The following is a 16,861-nucleotide window of genomic DNA, read 5'->3' on the forward strand; positions in this document are numbered from 1 at the left end:
TCCTGCTGTTCTTATCCGCCCCATTACTCTTTCCTGCCTTTAATAAAACAGACACAATAGTAATCTTAGAGAAACACATTCCCTGTCATGGTGACAGCCACACAACCTCCCCTCTTTTCCCTGCGAGTCTCTAGTCCTCTTTTGACAGCTACCTTTCAATACCGTAATCGCGGGGTAAGTAGCAATTTTCATTCAGCTCTACTATTCACGGGCCGTGCTAATGAAAGCCAGTACCTTGTAGGAACAGTTTCAAATAGGCTGATAGACAAGTCCTCTCCATTCTATTATGGAGACAGGCTCTTATCAGCGCGCCACAGTAATGCTCTTCCAAACCATTTGTCACCAGATTTACTCTCTTTACCCATCGCCGAACCCCAATCAGAATTCAATCCATGCCTCTCGCACTTTGGCCCTCACCTCATCTCCAACAGAAACCTTCCAACACTTCAGAGACGATTCGGCTTCAATTTAGAGGACAGCGTGGTGGGGCCGAGCTACGGAGAGCGTTTTGCGAAAATCAGCTGTATCTAAAGACAAAGCCATGCGGATAATCCCAACCTCCCGGTCGGATTGAGTGTGTGCGTGCACGTCAGCAGCCTATTTGAGAAGCGGCTCATGCCAGCGCCGGAGACACAGTCTGCCGAGCGCAGGGATGAGCGCTGAATGAAAAGGAGGAATACCTCCGAGACCCGGGGTGGCCGAGAGGTGTCTCTAATATCTGATGTCTTTATTTCCAGCCGCACAATGCTGCCCGGCACGGGAGTGAATAGGCAAAAATGGCAGATCCAGTGGGAAGCGGTCGTGTCTCCAGACGGTGAGGGAGGGAGGGAGGGAGGGAGGGAGGGGGCCGTCGTGACTGTTGTGTGTGTTATCAGCGCTGCACTCGCACTTCCTCGTCCCCGCGTCCGGTGGCAGGGGCCAGTCAGAGGCCAGTGTCTGAGGCCATTGTGTTGTCACGAAGGAAAAGCCCGGCCCTTCACGCCTTCCCCAAAACCCTGTGCATTTCCTGTGTCCAATTTATCATTTACCACAAAAAGCACAAAAACCAGCAGATGAAATTCTGATAAAATTTGGGTAATAGTGAAAAGCGTACTGTTGTGCTCAGAATGCACGGAAAGTCTGGACATAACTCACACGAGCTGTGAAATCCCTTGCTAGCAAACATCCACGTCAATTTCCACCAAAACTATAGTAAACGTAAAATTACCTGAAAAAACATCTATTTAGCCCCTTACTAGTAACCCCCCTTTTTTGGCATGGAGACCGAAATTACATACCCAAAATAAAAAGGTTTCTGCTCATGATTCTTTCTGACTAGATACATAATCAACCTTTGTTCACAAAGCTGACACTTTAAAGTTTACTGTTCAGGAATCAAAATCACTCAGACTGTTATGATAATAGAGATATATAAGCTCAAACATAAAAACAAAAATAAAAATATTAAAAACATATGTTTTAAATGTATTTTAAAAAATGTTGATGTAGGAAATGAGTTTGAAAACACAGTGTAGCTAAGGCCACAAGTCTTCCAAGACTTCATAAAAAATTTCATAATCGAATCTGTAAAACTGTGAATTTTATGAAATATTTTCTAAGGCCATGTCATGTGTGTTTTTAGAGAAGGCTAATCAGATTGATTTATGGCCCTTGTCATCTCTGTAAGATCTCACATGTAAACTTTCCTGTGCTCTTTGTGTATGTTTCACTGTTGAAAACTGCCTGAATCATGATTGTATTGTTCTCACCAAACGGTTCTTTCACACCTCCGCCAAGTATGACACATTATCCGCATTATTCTTTTATCATTATTCTTTTGTTTTTATTCCACCTTTATTAGCCTTGATTGTGGTTTTTCAGGCTTTACAAAGCAACAAAGCAGCGATCTCACTTCAGTCTCTCTTTGCATTTAGCCCTTATTTATCAAAAGTCTTACTATAAAAATACAACAAAACATTTTCTTACGACCTTACGTGAATTATTGAGACAAAAATGCATTATGAAGAAGAAAAGCACCTGCTATTAGTAGCATTGGTGCTAACGTTAGCATCAAGCTACATCTGACAATTTATGAAATTATTAGTACACTTTTACTCAAAACTCACTTTAAACCCCGATCGAGTGTTTATAATAACTTCCTTTAGCGATCAGGGGTGGAATTTGGTCGTTTACTGTTGTAAAAATATGTTATTTGTAGCCTTTTTCATCGCTGCACAAGTTAGCATTTCCGATGTACATTTTCGATTTTTTTTTATAAAAACGCCCCAGATCTCAAGAAATTCTCATACCAAGCTTTACTATCGTAATCGCGGGTTTATTATTCGGATATTTTGTGTGTACAGAGGTGTTTCAGTGTTGTTTTGGCCAGATAACTACCAGGAAGTGTGCAGGAAGCATGTGACACGATGGGGCGGTGTCCAGATATGAAACTGTAAGATTGACGTTTGAAAGACCCAATCAGAGTCTGAGCCACACACCGCACGAGCTGTGACTACTGCACGCACACAGAGATCGCTGGGAGAGGCTGTTTATCATCTGATCGCGTAAATCCGTGGAAAATGAATATAAATGACGATTCTGTCTGAAGAAATATGAAGTAAACATCAGTAAATATATCCATATATCTCCGCAGATATGCATCTTTGGTCTGTAAATCCTTATTGACGCTGTTCAGTGAGTCTATGTGAACACAAATAAACCGCTCTTGACGTGACTGAATATGAGGGAGTTGTGAATTTCTATTCAAAATGTGGCATAATACGGATTTATTATTTTGCACTCCTGACATAAATCACTAAATATCTGTCACTGCAACAATGTTTTATCAAAATATTGGTCAAATATCGAAGCTTGAGTCTTTAAACTTTCCATTGATGCACAGTTTGTCCAGATGAAGTAAGACAGTGATGTTTAATGTGCTGTGAAAGTGAAACAATAATAAACTGGGGCCGTCAGCGATGTTTGCACGCAAAGGGGTTAGCCTTAAAACAAGATTAAATGAAAAGCATAATAACATACAAAATAAATGGCATACGTAAATAAACCTAAAAACATACTGATTTTTTTTTCATATTAAAAAAAAATCTAAATATCCTTCAAAAAAAAAAGATTAAATAACCAGCACAAGATAAAAGATACTTGCAAATTGGCCAGTGGCTTAAATAACATACAACATGTGGTATATGAAAATATATATATATATTTTTAAATGTCCATAAAACAAGATGAAATTACCAGCATTAGATAACAAAACATCTGATTTAAGATATGTACAGATCTACCACAAAATGCATTTATATCCAAGATATATTCTCTGAAAACTGGCCAAGCTAGCAAGCGAACCTACTTAGGATGTTATTTTATGTAATTTAGATATTATGTTAATAAGTTTGAATTGAATTTTTATGATAATTATATTTAGAAATTTTCTCTGAAAAAAATACAAGGTCTAGATAGTCAAAGAATGTGACAGATTTGTTTTTTTGCAGTTAATATTGCTACAATAAAACTGTGGTAACTTGAAATTACCCACCATTTGCATTAAAATAAATAAAGAAAATACAATAAATGTAAAAAAAAAATTAAATGAAACTAAAATCATAAAAAATAATAAAATCACAATATTATAATGTTATTATCTATTATCACGTGGTTTTATGGTATTAATAATGAATACAGTAACTATTTTAGTGAAAAATACGGTCAGCATAGTAAAGCAATAAACCCCCAAGAAGCTGTGGTTTACGATGAATTTAGCTAACGAGTGTTGTTAGGCACATAGCAAAGCGTGCATGATTGTAGAGTCATTTACAACAGCTTCGAACGCAGCTCAACCAATCAGAATCGAAGGCCGAAACTATCCGTTTTATAATACATATTTTATGTTTCTGTTCTGACAGTCAAAACAAGGTTTGTTGTAGTGGTCTATGGAAAAGGGAGCCAAATATATGCAGCCCTTGAGGGGGGGACAGAGAGAGTGACACAGAGAGAGAGAGATAGTGTGTGTGTGTGTGAGAGAAAGAGAGCGATAGAGAAAGAGAGAGGTGTACTGATGAATACTAAGAGAAGAACAGCAGCGATGTGTCTTTAGTTTGAGAATGACCTTGCGGTCCATCAAATGAGACGAGACGGGCCGTTCTGAGCGTGAATAATGGCTCGTTTGACAAAATGCCTGCTCTTTATTCTTTAAAACATCTTTATGTATAGTGCATCAATATTACAGATGCGGGTTAGTGATAAAAAATGTTTTGGTGCTTAATTCCTCAAATCATGTGTTGTTGAGGAGTGTGTTACTATTTTATTAAGTGATCATATAGTCTGTTTTCACCTGCTGGACCCGAAAACAGGTGAAAAAAAATCCCACAAGTTGTTTGTTTTTAGACTGCAAGTTGAGGCGAACCTCTCCACCGAGGTGGAGCTGGAAGGAGGAACAGGATTTTGGAGTGATTCTGATAGCTATTTACTCCCGGAACACAAGTGGGCGTTTTGGTCATGATTGGGTTAGTTCTGAGTACCAGTTGGGCTTGTTTTGTTATGCAGACCTGGCAACCCTGGCCCCCAATCCTCTAGCACATTCCCTGAGTTTTGCCAGGGAATGCATTATTCACTTTTCATAAAATGAAAAAAAAAACCACATATATAAAAAGTAGCTGCGAGAGTAATGTGGAGGTGTTTCTATTCGGCATGTGCATTTTTCATTTTTTCTGATGGATGTTCTATTGGAGATATTTAGGCGTGTGTATTTTCGACGAAAAGAAAACGTTTCTCGTCATCCTTCCCATGAGCGGCGTCAGATGATGGAGAGGGGCCTCCTCTCCACGGCACTGTTACTAGGGAACCAAAACTGGACCTCTCTCAAGTTTCTCTAGACACTGCAGAGTTCCAAAAAAAAAAAAAAAAAAAAAAAAAGCCAGTGTTTCCTTTGGCAGCGGCGCTACTTTTTCTAACCTTCCCAGAGTAAGAGAGACGAGAGAGACGAGCAGCCGGGTGACCCAGGGAGGGGGAGGAAGGGCAGTCCTGCTTTTCCACCCTTTTCCCCTGCTAGAGTTCGGAAAAATGTCTCTCCTGTCCACATGCTTTTCACCCCCCCTCCCCCAAGGTGTGCAACCCCCCCCCCCCCACAAAACCCCGGCCTGTTCTCAGAGGAACAACAACCTCATCCAAACCACATGTCTTTACACTTTCACTGCCTCGAAAAAGAGCACGACATTAAAAACAGACAATCAAGAATTGAAACGGAATGCAAAATCCAAATCAGGATCTTTCCTTATGAGAAAATTGAACAGTATCTAAAAACAACAGAAATGAGAGCAAAATTTTTTTTTTAAGTCTTCACTGCTTCTCCAAGAAAGCAAACAGATGGAATAGAGAGCAAATGGAAGCATTTTTCTCCTCTGAAACCCCCCAGTGATTTCATGTGAAGACATTTCTGAACAATGTCAAACCGTGCTCAGATTTGCCAAGTCTGTAATCAAGAGATCAATCAATATGAATTGAGACAAACATTTGATTGACAATTAAAAACAGACAATCAAGGATGGAAACGGACTCCTTGCACTTGGTCACAATATCTAAAAATAATAAGAGAAATGAGAGCAAAAGGAGATCTCTTTCCTATTTCAATTATTTCTCCTATACTGCAATAAAATGAAATGCAAAACTGATGGAGACATTTGCTTAGATTTTTCTCCTCCAACTTTCAGGCAAATCAGCTCATTACTTGTCAGAGGATGGTGGTCAAAAAAAAAAAGAAATATATATATTTTTTTATATACTCTTGTCTCAACTGCTTCTTCAAAAAGCAATAAGATGAAATGGAGAGCAAATGGAAGCCTTGCCTTGAGATTTTTCTCCTCTAAAAAACATTGCAGTAATCTCATGAGTTTCAGACGAGATCTCAACAGTGTTTCAAACAGTGCTCGGATTTGTGATCAAAAGATCTATATATGTACTCAAACCAAGAAAAATGGAAGAACACTGAAAATAGACAATCAAGGATGGAAACAAACTCCTTACAGGGAAAACAGACTCAGCTTATCAGAAAATGATAAAAAAAAAAAAAAAAAAAAAAAACACATGATCACAGTATCTAAGAATAACAGAAATCAGAGAAAAATGAAAACTCAGGTTATTTGTCCTGGACAACAATTAGATTAAAGGGTTAGTTCACCCAAAAATGAAAACTAGATCATAAATTACTCACCCTCAAGTCATTCTGGGTGTATATGACTTTCTTCTTTCAGACGAATCCAGTCAGAGTTATATATAACTTTTCTTCCTTCGCTCACAAACGTTGGTTTTCACAAGACTGACCAGCGTATTCAAAACGCTGACCTCATACGTCATAATTTTTTTTTAAATCCAAACAAGATTCTTTATCTTTGGGAAAAGACCCCAGTAATCTCATGAGTTTCAGAAGAGATCTCAAAAGTGTCCCAGACGGAGCTCAGATTTGCCAGAAAATCAATTATTTGAGCTGCTATTTGTATTAATTCATAACTCAAACAACAATTTCAATTTCTCTCATTTAAACATCTGAGACTTTGTAATACTGAAATGCAACAAGTGAGAACTCCATTGAGCCTTGACTGATGAACGAGCAACCTCTGATCAATAAAATCCTCCTCTGAGTAGCCATTTAATTCATTTTTAATAGGTCTCAGTTTTATAATCTTACGGTTTTATAATCTTAATTTGAACAACTTTCTCAGTCATGTTTACATCTCGCTAAGAATTTGTGGAGAGACAAAAGGAAATGGAGAACTCCATTAAGCTCCATTAGCTTTTGAGTGCTGAACAAGCAGCCTCTGAACAATAAAATCTTCCTCCGAGTAGGTGTTTTAATTGGTTTTTAATTAGTCTTTTTTTAAACTTCTTTTCAATTAAAATGATTTGTAAAAATCCCTAAAACAAGATACATGTAATTGAAAAAAAAGCATTCAATATTAAGTCTTGATTTTAATTATTTATACTTAAAACAAGCGAGAAAAAAATACAAAAGACAATGCCTAATTAAAAAAAAATACACTCTAATTTTCACTGGAAGATAAGACCTAAACGCTCATTTCGATTTTTTTTTTTTTGGCACTACAGTTTATTTACTTTTATCACATCTTGAAGGAATACTGTGCTATACATTACTATGAGAAGCAGTGCTCAAAACACTTTGTACAAATCCTCAGCAATACCGTGTTACTTTTGGGTGTCCAGAGGAGAGCACATACAATCACAGCAGAGAGTTTTCCCCTAAAAGTGCTCGTTCCCCACTGCCTACGATTTCTCAGTCTCTGTCTCTCCTCTGGCTGACTGCTGCTTAACTCAGCTGCACGCTCACAACTGCAGTGGAGCAACACAGGCAGCCAAAGAAAGAAGACAATTATCCTCAATATCTGTCACTCACATGACAGCCCAGCTTCTCCTAGCCACGCTTCAACAGATGCAGGTGGGGGAACAAAGAGGTTCGGGCTGCTGCTGCTTTTAAGCAAACTCTCTCTGTCTTTCTCATTACCTGGCCCATTTGCATGCAGACTGTCAAACAAAGGTGTTGATGGGGAAAGATACGAGAAGAAAGGAGTAAAGATTCTGTATACCGCCTCTGTGTGTGTCTGTTTACGTGGGTTTGGGCTTTTGCAGGCGGTATACACACTACAAGCAAGTACAAGCGTTTTGTCGTTGCGTATCACATGCACAGTTCCCCTCCAAATCGATCACCCACAATGCATCATTTTGCACCCACGATTCACAAGCGAAATCCAGAAGCCTGTGCGGATTTAAAGATACATTTCCTTCGTACATGACTAGGAATCAGACAAGGAGTCATTAACTAGTTTCAAATGTTAAAAATGGTGAATTTAACCTACACAAACTCATACTTAAATGTGACCAGTTAAATTTTTCCATGCACAATTTATCATATATTTCCACAATGCTATGAATACATTTGAGAGCTATAGCCTGCATGAATTGGTTGTATTTTTATAGTGGCTTTCCAAATTTCCTAGCAGCAAAAATTTGGTCTATCAACAACAAAACTGAAAATATGATGCAATCACAGCTAATCGAATATATATGAGGCTTAATATATGTTAGAGGTTCAATAAATAGTTATATAAAGCAGAGTTTAAGACAATATGAGATTTCAACATACATCATTTTCCTCCCAAAATCAAAATTAAGTGAGTTTATACTTAAAACAAGAAGACTGTCTGCCAATTGGATTAAAAAAATAAATTTAATTTAATAAAACTAGTTTTATTTTCTTACCCCATTGACAACTAAAACTATTTTTATGAATTTTTAAGACAATACTTAATATCTTGAGTCATTTTGCTTCTCAGGTATCTTAATTTCTGAATATTTAGATATTTTTACAGGAAAACAAGACAAAAATATAAAGAAAATAGATGCATGGTACTAAAGCTAATTTAAACTAGTTATGACGATAACCCCCCGCCAATTTATCTGCCTTTACCTTCAGACTATCATTAAATTACTTAATTTTAACCTGAACACTTCCAAAAAAAAAAAAAAAAAAAAAACTTACTGTAGCTTTTGGTTTGCATTTTAGTTTTAGCCTTTTATTTGTTCAAAAATTGTATATTGTTTTTTTTATATATATTTTTTTTAAACCTTAAAACAAATACAAATCACTTCACTGATAAAAAAAAAATCTTAACTGATATTTATGTTTTTAATTTTCCAGTTAAAATGTAGTCTTGAAACATGCAAAATTAGCTGGCAAGATATTAAAACCTATATTCACATGTGCTAGTAGATTTTGAACATGTTTATTATTAAAAACAAGTGTAAAAATCTGACAAAACACTCAGATTCAAGACGTTTGAGATATTTTCACTGCAAAACAAGACTAGGATGTTTGCAGAGCACTCTGCACTGCTAATATGTGTGATGCATTATGCAAATTCAAACTATGACTGAAATATCTCCCCTTATAGTTGTTCAAACAAATTATAATCACCTGAAACGTGTTTACTGGCGTGTTGGAAGTGCACAGGAAGACAACATTGCCATCGCAATTCTGGGCTGAATTTAGCAGGTATGTAAATATGTTTGCTCAACCCTCATGATTGGGCTGCTTACAGTGAGACAGACAATGCTCCGTGCTGCCTTTATTCATTAATGGCAGCTTTTGTTCCTGTAAACAACATGAATATTTAATCCGTCCTTAGATTCCCTCTTGGTTAATGAATGTGTCTCAACCAGCACGCCTGGCTCTCTAGGGACGCGGGCCGCCGGGAACGGTTGCTAAGCAGTCATCGCGAACGTAGCCTGCTTCATTCTTTCATGAACAACGTGAGCGTTCTGCACCGCGGCCTGGATCCCGTGCGCATGCGTGACACGCTCCGACCCTCCGCGGGTCCCCCGGAGGGAACGCACGGCGAGATACGCGAACGCATCGAGACACCTGGCTGCGCCGCCACGACTGATGTCACTTCCTGTGAATGGAAATCGCATAGCACGATAATGAAACCGGTTTACGACTGAATCGAAAGGTTTGCAAGCAATTAAGGGTTATTTATTTGCACCCCTCTCTCTCCAGTACATGAATGCCACATGTTCCTCCAGAGGCGCGGAGAAACAGACAGACAGACAGACAGACACTCGTAAACTTGTGCGTCTCCGTGCGCAATTGGTCCACAGGGAGAGAGCAGCGATCTTATGGAGGAACCCACGCCAGACCCTGCCTCAAGCAGGCTTCCAGCTGTTGTCAATTACTGCCACTTTAACGGCGCGTTAAACACACAATGGCCAATGAGGCGCTGCCACCCGAGTCACTATTTAACTGCAACACGGCCATTAGCTGATCCTGAGGGCCCGGAGCCTGCTGCTTTACCTAGCGAGGCCCAATTTAATGAAATTAAAGCTCAACTCCCTTTAATAGCCAGGTTCCCCGTCATAAATTCATTAGCTGCTGATGAGTATCTTCCCGTTATGTTCTAACGCGAGATTTACAGTCGCCTAATGAACACCATCAAGGGTTTAAGGAGCTTGTCTCATTAGGGAGGGATTTTAATAGACAAACAGAGACGGGATGACTGTCGTGGGAGTTGCATCTGAAGGGTTTCTCCTCGTTTTTCCTGCGTTCAGAAATCAGCCTGCGCCAATTACTTTGGGTAACGTAATGAGCGCCGCTGTTGACTCAGGTGAGCGAAACTGAAAGACTCCACACACTACTGCCCTTCAGGCCGGGTATTAAATTTCTCTCATCTGTTTTGCCGTTGTCGGTGTGTGCGCGTTGGGGGTGTAATATATATGGACGGGGGCAGGAATGCCGCCTCCTCCCCCCTGTACCCCAACGTCTCAAATATCCTCAATGTCAAACATGGTGGGCTCCAAAAATACATCTCTGTGCACAGTCTCCCCTTCTACTGGATGTCCATCTATAGGTCTGTCCCTCACAAATTTATAGCAGCACTAATGCAAAACATCATCGCTAATCTTGTGCAGGCGCTTGTTTACAAAGCAACTGTCACCATCTTTTTAAGGTGCTGTGGTTTTCAACTGGTGGGTTGCAGGGAAAAACGATGCTGAATGCAAATAATAATATGCAACTAAATAAGAGGAATTCCATCTTTAATATTTTATAGTATGCATTTTATATTTATATAGTAATTGTATTTTTATAATAATAATAATAAAAAGCCTATTAAAGTTGTGCATCAAACAAACTCTACCATGCCAACATGGACATGAACAAAACTACACAAGTAAAACAAAATAGGCCCACAGACCAGATTAATAAGAGTTATTGAGATTATCAAACAATTTTTTTAATTGATATTGTATTTATTAATACTAAAATTATATTATTTTGAAAATTAGTGTAATATAAATAATTCGCCTAATAGAAATATAAAAATTTTATTGTTATAAAGTACTATTAAAATGATAGAGTACTTTATTTAGTAATACTGAAATGTAAAGTAAATTATATTAAAATTAAAGTATTATTAAAATTGGTATTGGTATTAGAATTGACGCTAAAATTAATGTTAAAATTATGAATTATTATTAAAATGGATATTGTTTTAATACTAATTTGTCACGATAATACTAAAATTAATGTACAAATTCATATATTAAAATTGTTATTTTATTCATAAGGACAAGAACTCCAATTCACTCGAATTGTAGTGAAAAGTTAAAAAGCCTTTATCGCATCACTGACTTTATACGTTAAAACTACACTATACGGCTACATGCCTTCATCAGGGTGTCATATTGGATATTTATTCATATTAAATATTACAATTAATATTATAAAAAAAATCTATATTAATATTCATTCACAATTCAGAATTTTATTACTGTTTTTGAGACACCAGTTCTAAAGCTAAGCAGTTAAGAACCACCGTCATCGAGTGTCCCGTTAAATGCTAAAGCGCCTGTCATTGAATTTGCTGTCACCAGTGACGGACAAGATTTGTGCTTTGACTGATGACATCGTGCAATATATCAGGAAGTTTCCTCAAAGCGGACAGTGAGATGGGACCCTGCTGTCAACACACCCTCACCGTTTCCTGTACTTTATCTGTTAGGTGTTCACTTCACTCATTCTGATGATCCACCTTTGCATTTAAAAGATGCGAATCACAAAAAGCGGCGCTTGTGACTTGCAAGCAACCATCAAAATGCAACATCTAGACTCTCTACATCAACATCTGCCTCCCAAACACACACACACACACACACACACACACCTCTGGGCTGCCCATCATCTTCATGTTACTCTCTCAGACGACTAACATAAACAGATTGTCTAACTGCAATGAAAACATACTGCACCGGCCAGTGTGTGTCTGAGAGAGAGACAGGCTCTTCTTTCAGTCAGAGACGACCTGAACGCCACACACTCCAGACCACCGTCTGCAAGACCCCATCCTGCAGGAAATGCACAAATCAAATACAGTCCAGTTTATTTATCTTACTTCACTAGCAAATTGTTTTATCTTGTTCTAAGCATAAAAGCAACCAAATTTAGGAAGGTTTATGCTTAAAACAAGAAACAGGTTTACCACTGGGGTAAGAAAAATAAACAATATTAGCCATCTGAAAACAATATCTTACACAATTCATCTGGTTTTAAGGCTGCTTAGACATTGTAAAATCTGACAATGAATTTTAGGTGCAACAGATGATAAAGATACAATAAAAACAGTAAAAATTGGAAATGTTATTACAATTTAAAATAAGAGTTCCAGCATCATTCCTCCAGTCTTAAGTGTCACATGATCCTTCAGAAATCATTATAATATATTGATTTGCTGCTCAAGAAATATTTCTTGTTATCATCAACGTTGAAATCAGTTGTGCTGCTTTGTATTTTTGTTGAAAAAATTTTGAAACTGATAAATGGAAAGTTCAAAGAACAGCATTTATTTAAAATATAACTACTATAATGTAACATTACAGGGCTAAGTGACTATCACTTTTGATCAATTTAATATCCTTGCTCGATAAAAGTGCACTTAATTTAGGTTATGGCATTTAACAGTGGTCTGCCTGCTGCAATATAGTATGCAAATAACAAGCAGGAGGTTTTTGGATGTAAAATAAAACTAATTCCAACTCTGCCCTGAGGCCCCCACCAATGCATCAATCAATAGGGAGTGTGTCCTCCACAGCGCCTGAGTGAAAATCCAGACATGAGCTAATGCTGGAGAAATATACACGAAAGGCTTAGAGCGAGCAGACACACACACACACACACACACACACACACTTGGAAAGCTCTGTGGTGACGTTTTACGACTGCCTCGCATTAATAAACAAAATAAACAAATATACAAATGGTCAGGAACTGTTTTCACGAGGCATGAACCAACACATGAGGTAGTAGTTTGTTCACGCATTTGGAATAAACTGACGCTGGACGCTTTGTGTTTAATAACCCATAAATGCAAAAACCACACTATAAAACTTCAATATTTTCTTCTGCATTCCGAAATCTGCCAACCAAAAGGGCTTTAGCTGTTTTACAGTAATATAACCTGGAAAACATCGTGTACACACACCAGTAACAAATACTATAGACTGTGAGGCTGACATGATCATTTCAACTGCCTGATGAGTTCCTGTTCAGATCACAAAATGTAACTATATTATTGCACAGCTTCTGTATATATATTATATATTATCATCACCCAGCTACTGTGTAGATATAAACACAATGTTCATATAGACACAATGTGTACTCTAGCAAATCTCAACTGCTTGATTTTTTTTCTTCATCATAAAATTTAACTTTATTATTGCACAGCTCAGTTGGATATACATGTATTTATAAGTACATAATTATATATCCAACTTTATTCCCATTTATAGAGTAAACTCACATAAAACCATATACAGGTGCATCTCAATAAATTAGAATGTCATGGAAAAGTTAATTTGAGTAACTCAATTCAATGCACACAGACTGAAGTAGTTTAAGTCTTTGGTTATTTTAATTGTGATGATTTTGGATCACATTTAACAAAAACCCACCAATTCACAATCTCAACAAATTAGAATACGGTGACATGCCAATCAGCTAATAAACTCAAAACACTTGCAAAGGTTTCCTGAACCTTCAAAATGGTCTCTCAGTTCGGATCACTAGACTACACAATCATGGGGAAGACTGCTGATCTGACCGTTGTCCAGAAGGCACATCACAAGGATGGTAAGCCACAAACATTAATTGCCAAAGAAGCTGACTGTTCACAGAGTGCTGTATCTAAGCATGTTAACAGAAAGTTGAGTGGAAGGAAAAAGTTTGGAAGAAAAAGATGCACAACCCACCGAGAGAACTGCAGCCTTATGAGGATTGTCAAGCAAAATCAATTCAAGAATTTGAGTGAACTTCACAAGGAATGGACTGAGGCGGGGGTCAAGAGCCACCACACCAACGTGCCAAGGAATTTCACACCTGCCCACACTGCCAAAATCAACTTTACATTTACAATTAAAGCAAAAGGAGCCCCTACTGAGTATTGAGTACATGTACAGTAAATTAACATACTTTCCAAAATGTTTTTTAATTATTGGTCTTATGAAGTATTCTAATTTGTTGAGATTGGTGAATTGGTGGGTTTTTGTTAACTGTGAGCTAAAATCATCACAATTAAAAGATCCAAAGACTTGCATTAAATTTATTTAATGCACAAGTTTCACAATTTACTGAAATAAATGAACTTTTCCATGACATTCTAATTTATTGAGATGCACCTGTATATAGCAAATGTCAGCTTCTTGATTGTGATTCTCAATGCAAATCCAGCTCTATATATAAAGTTGGATACAAGTATAAAAATACAAGTATTAATCGTGCATACAGAAAACTCATGTAAACTAATAAATATAATGCAAATCTCAACTGCATGATTGTTTATATCGTTGCAAAATATCAACTATATAATGACATGTAAAGTGATATATACAATGTAGCAAATCTTAATAACTTGAGTGGTTATATCATCACAAAATGTGAACTATATTATCGCACGGCTCTATATGTAAAGTTGAATACACATATATGCAACTTTATACACATATTAAATATCTTCATTATCAACTGCTTGATTGTTAAAAGTAAACTATTAAAAGCACAGATCTATATGTAAACTTGGATATATGTGTATATACAACTGTATAGCAAATATGAACTGCTTGATTGTTTATATAATTGCAAAATGCATCTATATTACCACAGTTCTCTATATAAAGTTGTATGTACAAGTATTTCCAAATTTGCTTGCGCATATACGTTATACACGTGTAAAATGACATGGGCAATTGCGTTTCTAAAAATTATCCTTTTTTTTTCCAGGGTTTATAATTGTCCTTATATAAAGATATGTCAACTAACAGTGATTTTTTTTCTCCTCTTTAGTGTATTTGCGGTCAAAACGGTTTATTTTATGTCTTTTTAGCAAGATTTGTACAGCACAGTGGTCAACTACTGTTGTTTTTATTGTGCTTTGTAAATACATTTTGATTGATTGATTGCTTATATCTCAAGCAAACAAAAAAAAACTCTATATAAATTAAGATATACAGCTATATCCTACTTTATAACCTACTTCTATAGCAAATCTCAACAGCTTGAGTGTTTATATCAAAATGCAACTATATCATTGGCCTTCTCTGCTAAATGTGACTTGAACATTAAAGATTTTCAGTAAAGTAAAATACGATTTACTTGACTTGGCTTGAAAGAAAAGGTGCAGGGCCAGTTAGATTTGAATTGTATTACTTGAGGAACGTATTATCACGAATGAGGCAAAACAACTTTTCTAAACAGCGCCAGCGCCTCTCCAGTGTTCCCATGTCCTGTGAGACTCAGTCGGTGTGTCGCATCTGAGATCATCGGTGCCACACGGGTCAGGTTTATTTCAGAAACTTTCGTCCCCATGGAAGAAATCCGAGGCATGTGCATCACCAGTGTTGTGGGTGTATTTATGAGCATGATGTACACCGGGTATTTTTGGCCTAGCATGAGGACAGAGTGAGCACGAGTAGAAGGGGATCATTTCAGGGACGAGGAGTGGGGGCTGGTGTTCAGCACCCGGTTAATTTTATCTAACGGCCCGAGCACAATCAAAACGAGAGATTGACTCGCCGTGAAGAAGTGAGGGCCGGTGTCAAGGATACGGAGAGAGAGGCTGTTTGTGATTAATCTGGCTGCATTGCATCACCGCCCTCCGGAGCAGCCAACTGGAGCACCCAGCGAGGCGAGCGCTGTCTATTCTGAGAGCAGAGCCTCATCTCGAGGCCAGCCACCGCCGTCTTATGACTGCCACTGAACACCAGCCGCGCTCGGGGTTTCAGAGCTTGGACAATGACCTCATCAGGGCCATTACACAACACTTAACACCTATCGACCAGCACACGGCCAGTGTGATACATTTGCTTTAACAGCAGCTCCATATTCTATATTAATTAGGTTGAGCGAATACTGTATGTACTGTAGGCATAGTATATACTGAAGCAATGGCATGAATAGTAACGTAGAAAAGCTTATTACTAAAAAAAAAAAAAAAAAAAGGTACAATGTAGGGTTATTATTGTTAATGACTAAAACCATAAAGATTTGTTACTTGAAATACATTTAAAAAAATGATTATTTCAGCTAGTTCACAAGGCAGCACTTCTCATTTTAATTTAGTTTAACTTGCAGTACAAAAATAGCTCAAATAAAAATGAATAAAAACAAAGCATAACCTAAAATTTTACAACTTAAATCTCAACTAATTCAAAATACTAAAAACTATAAAATGCTCTCAGTGATACTAAAAATAACTGTGGTGTAATATACCTTTATTCATTATTTATCCCTAAACTGTTCATATAAGTATCTTGTAAAAGGGAACCAGTGACAGGTCTGTATCTTTTTTCTTAGAGCATACAGTAGAGTAGCATGCTTTTCCGAATGTAACCAAACAGGGCTAAATAAAAGTAAATACATTAATTTGTATTAACTGCAGCATTCTGGAGCTCTATATTTGATACATATTAGGGTGAATATCTTTAATTTGTGTTTAAAATAAAAAAAAAATAACTCCCTGACACTACTAGATTTTAAAAACAGGAAATAAAATTTCAAACAAACAAAATGCTACATTGTTGTCATGAGACCTCATCATGCCTCATTCTAATGTTAAATTACTTTGGAAATAAAAATAGTAATTTTCCATTTAAGTCCACTTTTATGTATGTTTGAGCATACGTATGTTTATGTAGGTATGATCAAAGGATTGTGTCTATAATTCCAGTTTATAAAACAATATACAGTATAAAGCAAACCTCAAATGCTTGATTTTTTTTTTTTTTTGTAGTATAAAGACTAATAAGTTTTTTT

Source organism: Carassius gibelio, chromosome B10, assembly GCF_023724105.1.
Source record: "Carassius gibelio isolate Cgi1373 ecotype wild population from Czech Republic chromosome B10, carGib1.2-hapl.c, whole genome shotgun sequence".
Lineage (NCBI taxonomy): Eukaryota > Metazoa > Chordata > Actinopteri > Cypriniformes > Cyprinidae > Carassius > Carassius gibelio.